At 42.7% G+C, this 18,186-nt stretch overlaps 1 protein-coding gene across 20 annotated transcripts in view; it reads right to left on the bottom strand.

Annotated features, from left to right (window-relative positions):
* Positions 1-18,186, bottom strand: part of FGGY (FGGY carbohydrate kinase domain containing) — a 327,635-nt gene that overhangs the window by 179,097 nt on the left and 130,352 nt on the right. The window contains exon 1 of one of the 20 annotated variants that reach the window (XM_075037227.1): positions 10,593-10,656. The exons of the other annotated variants lie outside the window; for them this stretch is intronic. The gene's annotated coding sequence lies outside the window, so the exon portion shown is untranslated. Of the gene's footprint in view, positions 1-10,592; positions 10,657-18,186 lie in introns of those variants that run through there. 20 annotated transcript variants of the gene reach the window in all.

The following is an 18,186-nucleotide window of genomic DNA, read 5'->3' as shown; positions in this document are numbered from 1 at the left end:
CAAAGACTCACAACACAAAGACCATAGACCAAATAAAAACGCATGAACTAATGGTGAATTCTTCCACCTTAAATGGCCAGCCAATTTGAGATGGTCACCACTGAAACCCGACTCATGTAATTTGCAGATATGACTCACAAGAGTTGGAGGTCCAAAAGCAATAAGAGCACAGCTTGGAGAGATATCAAGACTTTGGAGACAAAATTTAGTTATTTTTAGGGTCTAATGAGACAGAGGTGAAAGTGTAAGTGGTCTACCCTAAGGTAAGTGTGAGGTCCAGGTATTTTCACAAAGTTGAAACGGTTTCACTTTCTCCTGGAAAAGCTGGGAATGGCTTCATAAGTATAGAGTTACTTGAGTTACAAGCAGTAGGACTGCCCCAGAATGCCAGCTCCACATGCTTTGACCTTTTCTCAAGTTTTGGGAAAAGCTGCTGCTTACATGTGCCTCCTTCTGCTGAACCTAACCCCTGTTACCATTAGCCATGGCTCTTCCAGCCTTTTAGGTGCCACGACAGCTGACTCCTGCTGAGTCTATGGAAAGGACTCCGTCCCAGAAGTGCTCCCTTGCTCTTTTAGGCCAGAAGTGCCCAAACAGTCAACGTGACATTCAGAGTCTGACAGCAAAGCAGAATATCCTGACAGTATCCAAGCCATGCTGCAGCTGCTGCAAGTCAGCAATGCTTAGACTCTGACCTGGCACCTCATGTGCTCTCTGAGACCAAGAGCATTTGGCCCAAGCCTAGTCCCAGCAAGCAGCAAACCAGTACACAAAGCACAACCACGACTCATCTTTGGAAGGACCAGATTTGGAACACAGTTCAGAATCACAGATCTCCACCACTTGCGTCCTCCAAATCTCTGCTACCGCAATGCTTCTCAACCACAAGTCCTACCCTGTCTCATTCCTATTTAAGAAGATTTGGTTAATTCACTTTGATTTGGGGAACTCTAGCAACTGACGACTCTCCTTCTTGCTCTGTTCATTCCACAGACTCAGACTTCTACGATCCACTGCTCCCGCTTTTTCTCTCCTGTCCTTAGGAAGTACTACAGACTACGACCAGGAGGCACAAATTAGGAGGAGAATGACTCCTTGTCTATAATAATATTCAAGCTGTATGTAGGCAATGGGAATTAATAAAACTGGAACAGGCTCAGCGCTGGCACTTTATGTAGGACAATACGTACCTCCTGAGTTGTGTCATGTACCTAGCACGTCCTTGCCGAAGTGCCAACTTTGCAGAGGAATGCTGACACTTACAGGGGTGCTGCTATGTAGTACTATAGTCGTGCAGAGGCTTTTGCAAAGAGCCAGCAAGGCAGGTTAGCTGGGAGCATATCAAAAATCTATAAATAACTTTCTATAAACAAGGTTCCATAAAAGACCTAAAAATAGCAAGAGGGCAGTTTGTCAGTTGTTGGGTTTTTTTAAGTTATTTTATTTATTTATGGAGTTCTACTGAATGGGAATGAAGCTTTAGAGCCAGATGAGAAAAGAGAAAAAACTAATATTCAAACTGCAAGATGATGTGTGCCTTTAACGCCCCTAGAAATCAAAGGTGCTGAGTTCCCATCACAGTCGCACAACCTAGCCTAAAACCATGGTCCTAAACCATTGTTGACTATTTACAGTTGTCATTTGACACTTGCTCAGTCTTCAGAAAGAATGATCCTTGCTCCCAAGAAGTCTCAATTTAAGGAGCAAGGAATTCTTGCAACTTTTTTTGTTTCTGCTTCTTGTTTTTAATTTTCGTGCTTTAACTTTTTATGTTTTGTAGCACTTAATAGTGAAACAACAGGCTTCAGCCATTGATCTCAAATTAGTCTGAAAAAACCCCATGCAGTTTTCAGAAGACAAATCAGAGTCTTCGCACACTGAAGCAATTTACTCGAGCTACCTGGGCAAGTCAGTAGCAGAAAGAGCCCAGTCTCTGCTGTCATCAGCAAGGCCATAGCGACTCCTCCATCTTCTCCTATTTTCAACACTATGAGTTGCAAGAAGGGGAGCCCATGATGGCTGGGGTGACATTAGGGCAGGAAACGAGCCAAAGCAAGTGTCTTGAGTGTTACTTCCTAACACAGGAGCAGGGTAGAGTTTTCTGTCACGATCCTTTAGCTCTCCCCATTAAGTGCTACAGCGGTTTCTGTTAAGAGGAGGTCAGATGAGGATCCGAGACAGACAATTTTCACATACTGTTCCAGCGTAAGGCCGCAGGAGAGAGCCCAGCAGAGCCTTGCGTTCTGTATGGCACCTCAAGTTTGAGATCTCCTCAATTATCCATACGCAGCTGTTCCAGGAAAACACGCCATGCTGCTGGGGTGCGAGCATGTCTGCAGAGTCACGCTGTGGCACAGAGGCGGCTCTCTTGACTTGAAGGGCACTTTGCCCTGCATAGCATTTTGGGTCACCACGTTTGTTTTCAAGGTCTGTTGAATCCCTCAAACGTACGTTTTAATGATCATCAAGGCAGGAGCTGCCGTGCTTTCAGTGACACCTCTGTCGAATTATGCTCTCCTCTAAGAGGGGGGCAACCTAGCTCTCCCCTGCCCAGACATCCATGCTATGAGAATGACACACCGCCAGTCACACTGTTCACACCAACTGTGGCAGTAAACTTTATTTCAACTTTGACATTTAGTTCCTGTACAGTGACTCATGACCGCCTATGATGCTCCGTTTAGGGATGCAAGACTCAAAAGCCAATGCAGAAAAAAAAAATAAAAATCAGCAAGCTACAGAGCTCAGAAAGAAGCATTTGCTTGACGAGGCACCTCATCATTTTTATATACTGCAGAGAGGAAACAATAGATGAGGACAAGTTCCAGTTGCTATGTCTTTTTGCAGAAAGAAGCTGGCAATTTATATTTACAGTACACTTTACTAAGTGTACTTTTACCTGGTGTACTTGTTTTTAAAAACAGTCTACCAGTCAATGGTGTCACCAAAACCATTTAGCTTAACAAAACCATCACGTCTTCCAGTTTCCAGAGTTTTAGAAAAAAGAAGGGACCACAAAGTTGGTTTAGAGTGCATTAAATAAAACTATAAGGAATACCACATGCATTCCTTATCTTGTTTAGCCTATTAATCCTTGACTGACTTACAGCTCCTAAGAGAAACTTGAGCGATGAATGACAATTTGCATCCCTTCTGACCAGGTCTGAGGTCTCTCAGGGAAGGAGGTAGGTGACAGCAGCGAACACGTTCTGTTTCTGAAGGAACAGCGAAGCACGTGGGTACGGATCTCTGTTGTTGTCCCGAGGAATCCACCATGGTGAAGCCAGGACATCAACCACAGCTGACCCAGACACAACCGAGTCCCCTCCGCCTGCTCCTTCTAAATTTACTAGCTATGTTCTGGATCTATTTATGTAGCTGGTGCTGAGAGAGCACTAGGAAAAAATAATAATTCTTAAAATCCTAAATTAACTTTCTATATATGTGGATGTCTAGAATTAGTTCACAGATACCAATTAAGACTAACATGGTTGTATATAAGTTAACAATTTTGTTTTCATAGGTATTAGAGATTGTTTTCTTAGGCTGAGCGAAGACATTCTGAAGACAAAGTAACACACAACTTAGCAATTAGCATTTACTTAAAATCTACATTATATACAAACACATCTTACAAGGACATGCTGTCACTTTCTCAGAGACCGAAAAGATGCTCCTTTGAAACCTTTAATTTCACAAGGAATACTTCCTCATATGTTCAATGTATATATGAAACCATGAAACCTACTTTACAGATGGAGCTGAGCTCTGAGGTCAAAGACAGCTCACAGATTCTCAAAGCGGTAGCTGGTGTCAGCTGGAAGAGCTCTTGATTACTGCAGAGCTGCAATGACTTCACCAGCTGAAGAACAGCCTGGAGTGCCCAAATTTGCCTTAAGCTTCCACCTATAGGCATAAAATGCATTACCAAACTCCTGTAGCAGAAAATCTGTAAACAGCTAAATGAGAGCATATATGTATCTGCTGACTGGAAAATGCCCAAGTTAACCTACTCAGAAACCCAACTCCTTTCCCTCATCTTGCATCACAGAATTATTTATTTGCCTAAAGACAGTTAGAGGCAATTAGTATATTCAAAGGTTGGTATTAAGACTGCTATTGATAGTGGCATGGGGAAGAAAATTGCAGTGAACGTCAGTAATCTGAGCATTTTTGGACTAGAACAGTGTTCAGATTAATGAACGTCGCTGCTATTTCAAGGTTATGTTTGCTAATATTAGTATGTAGTCAGACATACCAGAGTGCTGCCTTTTCTTTTTTTTTTTTCTATTTTTCCTTAAAGCCAGAGTTTTGACTTAAGACAAAATGTAGCCATGGCAGCAGGAGTGGCACAGGGGAGAACACATTACTATTCAGCTGGCCAAGTCATTTGGATTAGCAGGTTTTGGAAGAAAGAGGTTTCAGTATATTTAATTAACTTGTCTTTGAGTTCTTGATCTTGTTTCAAACCACTCAACCCTTAAGGTTTCTCATGAGTCAATGTTTCTAACCCAAGACTTGCAGCAGAATTTTTGAATGTACCTAAGTGGTTTAGGATCTTGCTAGTTTGGGGATGAACTTATACTCCTGAAAGGTGTATTAAAAAAAACAACCATAATCGCCAGGACCTGAGTGCTTGCCAACAGGTATAGCTAATCATAACTTATTTTTTCACCTAAATATTTACAGAGGTAAGAGAAAGAATTATATTGCTTATTCCTATTTCCAGCTGAAATGTTATCATTTTTTGCTTCCCTCCAACTTGGAAATAATTTTCTAAGCTCCAGAAAGCCTCAATATTTGTATTTTATGTAAGCAGTTTGGAAAAGTCAGGCCTAAGTATTTGATATAAGGAACAAACCCAAGTTATTAGACACCGTTGGAAGACTAGGCACTAAAATGTGCTCAGGCAAGCTGTTCAAGTGATGCTTATCCAAAGTTATGCCTTCTGTGCCTCAGTCAGACCACCACGGCAGAGATCATGTCAGTGCTTCCAATGTAAACTTGAAATAGAGTTTATAAATTAACCTGAAAACCAAGCAGAATCTTTGACAGGAGCATATCCATTTCAGTGCAGAGCTGTACCAGAAGCAGCTCGCTCAGTTTTAGCACATACAAGGAGCTGGAAATGCAAAGTTAGTGATTCAAGTTGGATTTTTCACACTTGCATGAAGAAGCCTGGGAGAAATGGCAAATGGTGGGAAGGTCCTGCACACCAGCTACTGGAGTCCTGTGCTCACAAAACCAGCCCTCAGGAGGGTTAACCTGGCATGGGAGTGAACACACTGTGGTCAGCATTTACAGTGGTAAGGAAAGGGGTGAGAAGATCATGAACATCGGCTCTCTCTCTTCTGCTTCCCCTCCCCAGGTCCTGTCTATAGCTCCTTTTTGTTCACCCTGACAAGCCTGAGACCTGTGGTGCAGGAGCATGGGACAGCAATTCCCCTTACGCATTTTTTTGCTCCTGAGGGATGAAGCCCTGCAACAGAAACATCTTGGCCATGCCTAAACTCCCGTGCTTGAATACAGGCTTGAGCTTCACACAGCCACGTGGCTGGACCTCGCTGCACCTGGACTTCAGGACAGAGCCAGCGTGGGAGCCAGGTCTCCACTTCTATCAGGTTTCTCTGCCTGGAGCCCAGCTGGGTTGTGACAGGAGACAGCCCACAGAGAACAGGCAGAAGAGCAGTCTTACGAATTCTTCCATTTGGCACAGCCTTTGGAGAAGCCTCAGGCGCTTGGTATCACACAAATATTGTAGAGAACCCTGACCTTGCTGCGAAACATCTATTTAACAAACCACCACCAATGTATTTCCAGAAGGAATTATATCATGAAGATATTTTGCTTGTATTTATAGTAAAGCTATTAAAGAGTCACAATGTGCCAACAGTACTGCTCTGGTACACAAGCTATCACAAGAGCTTTCTTTTCTAAGTGGGAGGAAAAAACAACTCTGCCACAGCTTTTTGTGGTATTTGCAGTCAGAGGGTGACCTGATGGTGACCAGCATGCTTAGCTAACCTACACTACTCTTTACACAGATTACATCACATAATCTACATGTTGCTTATTTGCTACCTAACACTAGTCATTAAATAAATATTAATCTGATAGGCAGGCATCTTAACCAGGCATGCAAAAATAACACCAGATGTAAAGAAAAAACTCACATATTACACACACACACACAAGTAGGTAGCACGGAAATGCAAGGGGACTGTTGGGTACACCAGTCTGCTATCATTAGAGTAAATAAAGGTATATCTCGAACACAAAAGAAAACGTCTCACTGAATATGCCACCAACTTAATAGGTGGCTTTTTTGTTTGCAGGTAAACATTTATAATTTGTGGAACTTGAAGTCATTGAGGTTGCTTGATAAATAAATAGGAGGAATTGCTTGACATGCTGGAGTAAAGGAGGAGGGGTAGCATGGTTTCTATTGCAATCTCTATAGGTGTTTACAGTACACTGTACTGTCCAGGTGCCCTCTGGTAATCCCTTAAAAATAATCTCTTACATCTTTCACATAAGATCCTTTCCCCACATAATTTTATCTTATTACATTTTATAGAAATGCAGCCACCTCCCCAAATTCAAATGATAAGCCTTCAGTTTCTTCAACAACACATTCAGTATGGTACAAATGCTCTGATCTGGGGTCAATTTCAGTTCTTAAAAAACAAATTACTCATAGTACGTGTTCAGCTCATTATCCATGTGGGAGTAAGGGAGTGAGAAGTATTACTGTTTACCTACCTAACCACTCTGAAACTAGCAGATTTCCCCCACACTGCTGTAGTACTTTTCTTCCATCATGACTCCAAGAAGATAACTTGCAAATAATAGTCTATGACCAACTCTGCTAAGAGGTAACCCTCACAGTTAAATAGACCAGTGGCTACATATGTATGTATGCACAACAAGGCACGTATATGTCCGCAAGGCTAAGCCCTGAATTTGGAATTCTAAATTTGAATCAGATTGCATGAAATTCTAATTTTACTGACCTCAAGCTCAGGATTTCACCCTGGCTACCGAAAAACTCTTTATTCTGCTACTCCCGCTCCCCTGAACTGTCCAGTTTGCAATAAAGTCCATTAAAAACTCTGTTATAAATCCAAAGGCGCACTGAAACCTATGGTTACCTTCACCCAGTCCAAATAAGAAAGACGCAGAGATTCTGACCTTTTATTGCGCAGATGCGACATTATGGGAACATCTGGAAAGAGCACCACATTTTTGGCTGGATGACTCTAGAAGAAACAGGTGAAAGGAAGCAATGGCAGCCTGCTGTGTGACTGTCGAGATGACTGTGATACAACATGCAGACATAAGAGTGCTCCGGAAAGGACCTTAGTTCTGCCTGATAGACTAGCAATGCATAACTTAAGGTATTTGAAAGACCAGTTGCTGGAAATGAATAGTATGCAGCTATCACAAGCTAAGTCTTTGAGGTGTTTAGCAGATTTTTCAGAGAACCTAAGCCATCTCTGAATCAGTAGGAGATTCACCATCTAAAATCCCCTAGGGCATTCTAGAGGTTGAGCCCCTCAATACTATGCATTTGACAGGAGTTTTGCTTTTAATGGCATTAAAACCCAAATATTGTCCCTATTTTCCGAGTAGCTTCTGGACCAGAAGCTCATGGACAAGACCATCCATACACAGGTTTGCATTTTAGTCTTGCTGAAGCCACTGTTAACGTCCCAATATCCCACTCCGCAGACTCCACACCACGAAGACCTCTGTGGTGAAAACCTCTGTCACCACACAGAGAGTTTTTGTAGAGCAGGAGGAAAATGGCCTGCTGTGGATGCTGCAGATCTTTGTCCAGGTCTGGCTTTTAAAGCAGGAACAGCAGCATTTCCCATTTGGTGTATGATGCCACTCTCCTTCCCACGCACAAGCATGGAATTTGTGGACGTGGCGGGAGATGAACGCTAATCTCAGTGCAGCATCTCTCGTTTCACTGCCTTTTAAAACTTCGACGAAGACTGTGCTGTCACTGTTCTGCCTTTAAACAAGCCCTTTCATTTTGGTGCCTTGTGCAGGGGTTTTTGCTTTGCCTTTGGGTTCCTTTTAACTTTGATTCTTTTCTGAGAGTTTTTATCTCCCTTCTAGATGTCCCACCCACTCAGCATCACTTGAAATGAAAAGATTAGATGTCAACTAGTCTCCAAGTACAGAATAAAAGAGAACAACAAATTCTACCAAGGATCTCTCTCAGACTGTAAAAATAAAAGATCAGTTTGTATTGGCAAAGGCCTCTCTTGATCTGTTAATATCAAGGAAGACAAAATTATCTGTGTTCTTTGTGAAGCAGCAGTTGTTTTAGTGGGGAAGGAAGCCAAGACAGCTGTTAGATAGTTCAGTACAAAATACTGACAGTGACACACCAACAACAACACCAGCAGTGAGGGACTCGGCCAAACCGCCAAAACACCAAATATTATTAATGTTGCTGCTTTTAAAAAGTTTGACAAACTGCAATAATTTACAATTTTCAGAGTGACAGATGACTTTTTAGATCATCTTGGCCTACTGTGCTTAAAGGATGCTGCAGAAAGAGCAGCAAAATCTCCCAGATACAAAAGACACCATTAAGAACAAGGAAGCAGGTCTTGGTCAGCACTCAAGATTAAGCAGGGAAGGAGCCATCCATGTTTAGTTTGGATACAGGACTTTACTCCTTTGAGGCAGGAGAGGCCATGAGATTTCAGCAGCTTTTGAGGAGTCCTCAGCTTAAGCTACTTGAACAAATGGCTTTGTCCACATGGCATGCGGCATACCCAACCTCATGACAAAGGATTATGAAATAATTTTCCCCACTTCCTTCAGGCAGGATGAAATACGGTATGCATTGCGGTTGGGAGCAAACCAGAGGTTCGTGACTGGGACCTTGCTCTCATCCTGTCATCTTGCTCTGGTGACTTGACCTCTCCTGCCCATCATTTTCTCCATTTGTTCTAACTTCCCAGGAAAGGTTTATTTGCAGATCTTCAAGACTTTCAGATAGAGCTAATATCTAAATACAAGGAATTTAACTCTCAGTCACCCTTCTCATACACATCACCAGGGGTAAACAGGGTTGCACTCATACAGCTACAGATAAGTCGCATATTAGGCTCAGCAACAGAGATGGTAGGGAGCAAAATGTGGCCCATCAGCATGAGCTCCAGCCACCAGTGCAATGCAAGCTGTTGAAGACTGCAATAAACTTGCACTCTGGCCTTGTTTGGAAGGTTTCATGTCCAATTTCTCCCCTTCCAGGCCCCCTGTGTCCTCTGGAAAAGCTTTCTTTTACTTAACTACACCCTTCTACATGGCACTGTACTTTTCTCTCCAGCTGCACCTTCAAAGCTTTGCTAACTCCAGTTACTGTCTAAATTGCATTTACAGAAAAAAAGTAATTTTCTTTGAGTGCAGAATTACATGTTGGCTGTTTTCTTATAGATTTGGATCATAAAAGAATTTACAGAAAAAAATACAAACTTACACCCAGCTTGGCTGTTAGTAACAGCCTTTGTCCCACATCAATGGATATAGTAGAGAACAGAGCATGATACATTTTTATAAGGAACAAGACCCCACAGCTCTGATGGAAATCAAAGTCCTCCACCCCACCAACAGCAGAAAGCTCCCACTGATGATATGGGCCTGTTCCAAAATGGAGCTCAGCCTTAGATCTCCCAGAACACTCATTGTTTATACTTGTGGAGAAATTATAATGAACACCCTTTTCACAGCATCAGTGACTCCTGCAACCTTTCCCCCCCCTCTCTTTTTATAAGGGATGCATCACATCCTAAATTCTGTAACAGATGTTCTTTACAAGGCAAGAATAATTTACAATGAGTGTTCTGTGGATAGGGAACTCATACTTTTCAAAACCCTGGTTTTGCATGTGTATACAGCTTGCCTGCAGCATGCATGGTCAAACTCAGGGAAAATTCCTGAGACCCTCTAACCTGTGAGTGGGAACTTTCCCAAGACAGAAGTGGATTTGACAAGCCAGCAAACAAAGAGAGATAACTCTTCAAATCTGAAAGTCAGTAGAAATACTTAAATATCCACAGCAAAATTCACTTTCAGTGTATGTTATTTCATATTTCAGTTTTATGCTGTGATTCAGCAAGGTTTTTACTCTGAGAGCAGATCCTTTTTACTCACCAGATGAAGACAAAAGTTCCCATTTGGGAAGTTAAGAAGCTGCCCACTGAATTCACAGAAGATCAAAGTAAAGTTGCAGTTCTAACAGCAACATCACCTAACAAAGTCTTTGGCATTTTATACCTAAAAAACTTTTCTGCAACTTCTCTTAGTATTTTCAACAGCTGGATATTATACAGTATTCATAGGCAGGTCCAAATAGAAATAGTAGTTTCTCTACTGACCCACATACTTGGCCTATATTCAGTCTTTTAAGATATTTCCATTAGCTGCAGAACAGTGTCAGGTATTCCTCCAATGTAACCTTGTTTATGAGATTCTGTTTCCCAGAACAAAACAGGACTAGATCAGCTGGAGTCAGGCTCTTTGCTCACGGCTGAAAGCCTGTTTTCCTCCTATCCCCCGTGGACACATACCTTTATCCTCAATATCTTTCATGGCCGCCTTTTCAGTTCGTATTTCCAGTTCTTACTGTCTGTCTGTCTGTCTCCTCTCTGGCTACTCCCCAGTGCTTCTGCTCCCAGGAACACACAGCTTCCCTGAGCAATCCCCTCTGCCCGCACAGCTGAATTTCATCCTAACTAGCAAATGATTGTTTCTCCGGGGGGAATGGCTCCTTTTCTACCTTTTTTCCAAAAAGAACTTGACTGCTTTTTAAATCCATTCTGAATGAAGAAAAGCTGTCAACACCTCTGGATTCAGTGTTACATGAAGGAAAGAAGAATTGAAAGAGACGAAAAGCCATAGCTGATGGGGGGGAAGCGGGAAAATAAGAATCAAGGAAGGAAGCTAGTAGAGGCTGATTCACATGGCCCCACAATTACTATTTTTTAATATTTTATAACTTCATTTACTGTAGTCTTGACTCATCTGCTCTGTGAAATCTCCAGTCCAGAGAAATCAGAGTAACTGAATTAATCTAAGTACAAAAACCGTGGCTCAAATCCTCTGGCCTTTATCTAGGGAAGTCTTTTATTGGAGCTTTCAGCTGGAAAGAGACTGCAAGAATTTGTGGCTGTGGAGCATGCAGTTACAATAAATATATAATTCATCATGGAGAGGTTTGTTAAAACCGTTAGGAATAAAACAAATGTTCTTCTTTCCTATTGAAAAGAGATGTCAGTTTTTCTCTTACGATTACTCAAAGGGCTAGCCAGGCAGAATAAAGGCTTATTACATTAGAAAGCATATAGAGCCCTTTTATGAACTCTGGCTGCAGCCATTCTCTTTGTGAGACTCTTTGTTTCAATTTGTTTTTCAGCAGCTGTATCTGATCTGTATCTTGCACACTTTCATCCTGTGACAAAACACAGCTGCAAAGTGACTAGAAGTTCCTCATCTGTCCATCTCTGCATGTTCTCACAGATGGGACAGGTACCTATGAGAAGCACCAAAACCGACTTAGGGGTGTTAAATCTGATAAATAATTTTACACTGAGTCACAGGGTCTATCTCTCTGCTCATCTTTCCTGGAAGTATGAATGACAGCACTGTATCACAAAAGATACTGAAGTTCACCAGTATAAAGTGAAGGCAATTACTGGCATAACAGAGTGACTAGGATTGCCACCACTTGAAAATGGGGTTTTAGGACAGAAACACTTTGTTTTCAAATGCAGAATAGAAAACTAATCACTATGCATTTAATCTAAACCTTCTACTCTGAAAAACCCTTGACACTCAAACAGGAATGGCAAGAACACAACTGATGCACAACAGCTTCAAGCATCTCCTTGCCTGATTTACAAACACATTATCGTAGCTGAAAATATTACAGAGTCCCACTGAATAAAACGTGTATGTTAATGCTTTATTTAGACAAAGCTGCCTGAAGAGAAAATTGTTTTTATGTAAATGCATCCCTATGTCTTCCCTGCCATCCCCTACTCCCTACCATTTCAGGAGTGCCACCCTTCACAAGCTGAGGAGGAGAGGAGACCCGATGACGTTTGTAAGCCTGATGCGGGAACACAGAAGACATGATGCAGGAGCAGGCTGATCTTACACAGCAGGGTTGCAATGAATTCACTGCATCTTGGACACCAAAGGAAGACACATGAATATCCTACAATTGCTAGACTTGCCATCTCCCCCAAAGTATTCCCTCTCTTGAAGTTTCCTAGTTTCTTGAAGCACATCCTCTATAACAAGCTGCTCACCACAGATGGGTTACCCCATTCCAACCCTGCAAAAAGACCACCAGGAACAGCCACTTCCAAAACGCTCCCATGGAGCCCTCTCCTTCCTGCCCCAGGTACTGGTCAAGGGCTGCTAAGGAATCCCACAGCTGCCAATTGTGATTTATGAAGAGGGAGCTAAGATACACTAATGGCTGCGACTCTTACCACTAACTACCACTTATTCAGGCACTAATGGTCTTCATTGGCCAGTGCAAGTCAAATGTAAAAGCCTCTGCAATTTGAAAAGAACCATTTTGATTTATTAAACGTTGTGGGTCTCAGGCACTGATAATGGTAAATATGCCCACATTTCTCTCCACACTTAAAAAAAGGAGTGTACACAGGCACAGTAGCTGGAGCTGCCTGACTTGCCACATTTGAGCTGGACTGCACTTACAAATTCTACTGATATACTTACTTTGAGTTTAAATACAAACAGCAAAAATAGTAGACTAGCAAACACCTTCCAGTGGATGCAGTTCTCAGCCATGTTATTTTTTAATCTAAGAATTACTCTCCTCTTTATCCAGGAAAGCCAGCTGCAAGTTATATGGGGCGACACAAAAAGAAATGCATGATGAGCAATCGGGACACCTCGTTACCGAGAGGTAAATCTCCATGACGTTCTGCTGCTGCTCTGTGACGACAGAGATGGTTCTTTGGAGACTCTAGCACTGATGTACAAAACCTGCTCGCCCACCCCTCTAGCGCCTGCATCCCTCCTCGCTGCACGCTACCAGCGAGATCAGCCTCTGCTCGCTGCAAGATATACATAGCAACAATTCCGCCTGCCGAAATATACGGATACAGAAAACAGTCCACCTCCTCATCACCAGGAAAACACATTTCTGCATCATGATACGTTTGGAAAGAACAGTATATTTCCACCCAAAACATACTTACTTCGATGCCTGCTACTGAGGGGCTTAGGCCAGGGACTCCCCTGCCAGAAACCTCGCTGAAAGAAAGAGGAGTTTCGTACTCCTCAGGAACAGCACAGGCATCAGGAGATAGTATAGAAGGACACACAACATCTTGATCATTTATGATTTTCTTTGGGTTAGACAGTTTCATCCCCTGCTTTGCTTTATTGTTCCAGTGTGCTGCTTTCCTTTTTGGTGCATTGTTTGAGATAAAATTTATTGTTAAACTGATTCTAGCGGACACCAGCAGCACTAGAGGGCAAGTCCTGCCGCTTTGATTCACCAGAGGAAGAATTAAAATGCTGGGTGGAAAACAAGCTGAGCCCTGATAGTGTCCATGGGACCCATGAAACAGGACGAGATCAGATAGAGACCCCTATTTCAGATATCATGTTGGGATCACTTTCTATCGCTTTCATCCATCATTTTTATTTGCATCTTTCTAACCGGACTTTGAAGCTGAGGAGGCCTCATGCCCTACAGAACTGCTAGAAGCCTCAAGAGAAATTATGAGATCAGTATGTGAGAAAGAAGTCACTAACACAGACTTGTTCCCTTCTAGTTTTGCACCCAAGACTAATAAAACCATGCCTTCTTTTGAAGATATCAGTTCAGATCCGGTCATCTTGGTAGTGACTTAAAGGCTTTACCAGAGGTAGCCAAAAAATGGGACTTTTGTCCCATGGAAGATTCTGGCACTGACATTTGCTTTTCTGCTAAACAGACAGAAAAGCAAAATATCAAATATTTGCAGAATGGAAACTGAGTTATTTTTAGCTGAAAGGATCAAAATTAGTTCATTAAGAATTTCTACCTGATAAAGTCAAACCATTCATATCTATAATTAATTTTTATATTGTAGTAATTTTTAGAAGCTAAAAAGAGCTAATCTCTGAAACAAGGAGTCAAAATGAAAGTCACTATTTCAATCTCAAGTAGTATCAATGTTTCCGTTGAAAACTTCATCAAGATGAACTTCCCCCAAAATTCTAATTCTGCCAAAACAGCATTTTCCAAAAGAAATTTATTCTGTTAAAAAAAAAACACACAACAAAACCCACAACACAAAACAAAACCCCCAAACCCCAAAACCCGGATGCCTGGTAGCCTCAACCTCTCTAAAAAATAACTAAGCCAAGTCAAATCCACCCACCTTCGCTCTCCATCACAAATGCTACCTCTCACAATTCGATACAAACCTCAGGACACACTGTGGTTTTGCTTCAAGCTGCGGGTCCTGGAGTCAGGCTGATTACAGGAATATCCCGTGGCTTGCCTACGCTAGAAAGGATTTTCTCAGAAAGAATTTGCTCAGACAGAAATACCAGTAGATCCATCTTGGCAAACAGCTACGATGGACATCACAGAGCAGAATAAACTCCTTCCCCAAATGGGCTGGTTTGAAGGGAGAAGCCCATTCCCATCACAGCATCTGGCAGCACAGCTGCTGCTGAGAGGTATGACTTTTTCACTCTCTTGATGGACGCAGCTGTGCCAGTAGAGCTTTCTAGTGTTCATCAAAGCACTCACTGAAGTGAGCAAGTGCTTCTCTTGCTTTCAGGACTGGATTTTAAACCTAGCTAATAACAGTTGGGGATCTGAGCTGTGAATTTTTCATTTGTGGGGTTGAGAGAATGCACTAGTTTAATTAAGAAACTGAATGAAATAAAATTAAAAAGGAGCATCGTTTCCAGAAACTGATTGAAATAATCTTTTGGAAATCATTAATTATGTATTTAAGTTTAACTTTTTACTTACTGAACACTTCTTTCCATTTCTACACACAAGTAACACTTAGATATTCCTCCACGTCTGAGGAACTGAACTTTATCTCGTCATTTAGAGTTGTGCAAAATCTTCAAAATTATTTTGATCTGGTAGCTTTTACATTCTCTTTGCACCTGCTTTTCATGGGTGTGATTTACTTTAGTAAGAGGGAAAGCAAGGAAAAAAGGGCGATCTATGTTCCATACCACGTTAGTCTGTAGCAGGAGAGGAAAGACAAGAAGAGAGCACCGGTGTTTCTCAGCTGCTATACATTTGCGGGGAGGAGGTCTAGGGGAGGAGAGAAATCAGGTAACCACTCTGTTGAAAAGAAAGGTGTTTCCGGGTCACCAAAAATTCCAGAATTATTCCAAGTTTTCTCCAGTCTTCTTTTCCACTGCAAAGACCAAAACCTGCCCCGTCAGATGCCAACCAAGCTGTTACTTGTTTTGTTTTGCAGGTTGCTAAGAAACGGGGCTGTTTTTGCTTACTTGCCTCCCTTGGGCTATTTCACAACACTTTGTAATATACACTGCTCTTTTTTGTTGCACATCTGGTTTCGATTTTAGGTTTCAGAACCCCCTCTGAAAACTGAGATATTAGTTTTTCATATCTATCATCTAGACAAAGTGCATCAGCCTGTCAAACTGAGTGCACCGGTGGGACACATTTAACCCTCTCAAGTAACTCTCAAGTTACCCTCCAAAAAGCTATTTTCATTTGTTGTCGAGTTCAGACAGTGGAAGTAGCTCAAGTATTTCGTCTAATTTGCTGTGTGAAATTAGCTGCAACCACCATTAAATTTTAGGTATGAAATAAAACTACCCATTTCTTCAAAACATTACATTGGATAGGAAACCCTCATGTCTCGCAAATGCTAGCAAAGAAAGAGCCGTGCAGTGGATTAATTGATCATCACCCCAGCAGATGCTCGACGACTTCTCCCAAAGCTTCTAGTCTTTCATTTTCGTTGGAAGCAACTACTCACGGAAAAGCAGCTAACTAGCACGGAGAGGGGTTCTCCTGTGTCTTTGAAAAATGGTGTTGCTGGATGGCAGAACAACCCAGCTTGTATTTTGGGACAGCTTGTACTTCAGCCCCAGCACTGCAGCTGGCCATGCTGAGGTACCAATGCCTCCAGCTTCAGGTAGGTCAGACCCAGCCTCGTGGTCCACGGGGCTCATTAAGAGCTTTTCCACAGCACCGATCCACATACAAACAAACTGATGGGGATGACGTGTACTCCTGCTCTGCTGATATCCCTAAACCAAATGAGCCTTACCTAAGTCCTCTCCCAAAGCCGTTCTCCATACTCGGCAGGCAAAGCTCTGACAGAGAGGAGGTGGGCAGAGCTAACAGTGTTTCTTTAGTCTTCACCCATCTGGTCCCAGCGTCATTTAAAGTTGCAATTAAAATTTATATCACTAGGCTAAGGTCACTCAGAAAACTTATGCCAAGAACTACATACATTTGACACCCTGCAGAGAAAAGAAACTGCCTCTGCTTTATCCTAATAGTTTGCTCCCCCCACCACCCCAAGGATTTGTCTCTGTGCCCTTCTTAAGCCACTCTGGTGACTATCTGATCCTATAAAATTGTATCTCTACAACTAAAGACCATGTTTTTCTTCATTTTTGGAAGGGATAAAGTCTGTTCTAATCAAATAATTCTAATCAAATTAAGCTAAGCTGGACCTCAGGCTTTCAAGTTGAAAAACCATATAAGCTTTGTACAACGTCATTTCTCATCTCTCTACAGGTCTAAACATAGGGCCAGCGTTCAGAAACAATGGGTATAAAGCCCTGCTCCCTCTCTGGGCCTTCAAACACATCCATATTGGTTCCCCCTCCCACTTGGTTGTTAGCTTTTCCTCTCAAGCTCTCTCAAGAACTGTTTCGCAGTCCTCTTCCCCCACTTTTCATGTACAAATACTCCAGGGAATCCTCCTTTCTCAGCAGGACACAGGGTCCAGCAGGTTTCACAGCTCCTGTGCAAGGCGAGGGCGATTCGCTCTTCTGGCCCTGCAGGTTCTGGCATGCGGTCCTGCCCGGCAGAACCAGTACCGGGGAAGTCTTGTAGCGCAGCAGGTTTGAACGACGTGAGTCTTTCTGAGCATCACCAAAACTATCATTTAGAAAAAAATACCGCCCAGGAGAGCCAGGTCTGGCACCTGCGCTTTGTGCTGGATGAGGGGCAGGCTGCCGCAGCCTGACTGCTGCAGAGCTGGGGCTACCAGGGCAGGACTCGCAGGTGGGAAGAGTAAGGTCTTCCATGGGGAATCCACCTTCTTCAGCAACACCAGACCAAACCTAAATCCATAAGCTTCATCTTAAAAAAAATTAAGTGAATATATAATTTAAAGTCTGATTTTCACCCTTCTCCTAAGACCTATCCCAGCAGTGCTAAATATTCACTCTGAGAAAATAATCAATGCCACCGAGGCTCATACCATTAAAAAAGAAATTTGGAGACTCCCAAATTTTTGTCTGATGGACAGACTGTCCTTTCCTAAACAGAAGAGCACAGAAGGACGATACCAGAGGACCACTCCACCGTGGAGCGGCTGCAGGTTTTTAAGACTGCGCAGACTCCAAATCTCACGAATTTGGGAGACCTGCTGTGTTCTGGACATGGTGGCAGTGGCTGCACCTCAAGGGAATGTCCCAGTGCTGCACAGCTTCCTTCCTGCCAGGGCACTGAAAGCAGCTCAGGGGACAAAAGGAGATGCCTGAAGGACAACTGCTCAGTGTAACATGGGATCTTCCCTACCCCATGTTCTCCCAGAGAGAGAGCAGAAGTCGGCAGAGCGCGGAGCTCCTCTCAGGACAGTGTGTGGTGAGCCCGGGGCCTGGCAGCAAGTCCTCTTTCTGTATGGGACTCTCAGGAGTTGGGCTAGGACTAATTGCTACAGGGTCTCTGTGATCCACATAACCACAGGCGTTGTGGTCCTGCGGCCCAGCGGAGATTGAGAGCGTATGGGACAAAAAGCCTGAGGAAAAACCTCATGATAAAGTGTACAGTTGGTCTTATTGTTACCCCATCATAGCTTTTTGGATGCTCTGGGGGCAAAAAATGAAACAAAGGTATTAACAGTGGTAAACCACATCTTTCCATCTCTTTGCATCAAATCTAAACCAACCCAA

The sequence above is a fragment of the Buteo buteo genome, chromosome 10, assembly GCF_964188355.1.
Source record: "Buteo buteo chromosome 10, bButBut1.hap1.1, whole genome shotgun sequence".
Taxonomy (NCBI): domain Eukaryota; kingdom Metazoa; phylum Chordata; class Aves; order Accipitriformes; family Accipitridae; genus Buteo; species Buteo buteo.
Note: the sequence above shows the minus strand (reverse complement) of the source record. Positions and strands in the feature narration are given on the sequence as shown.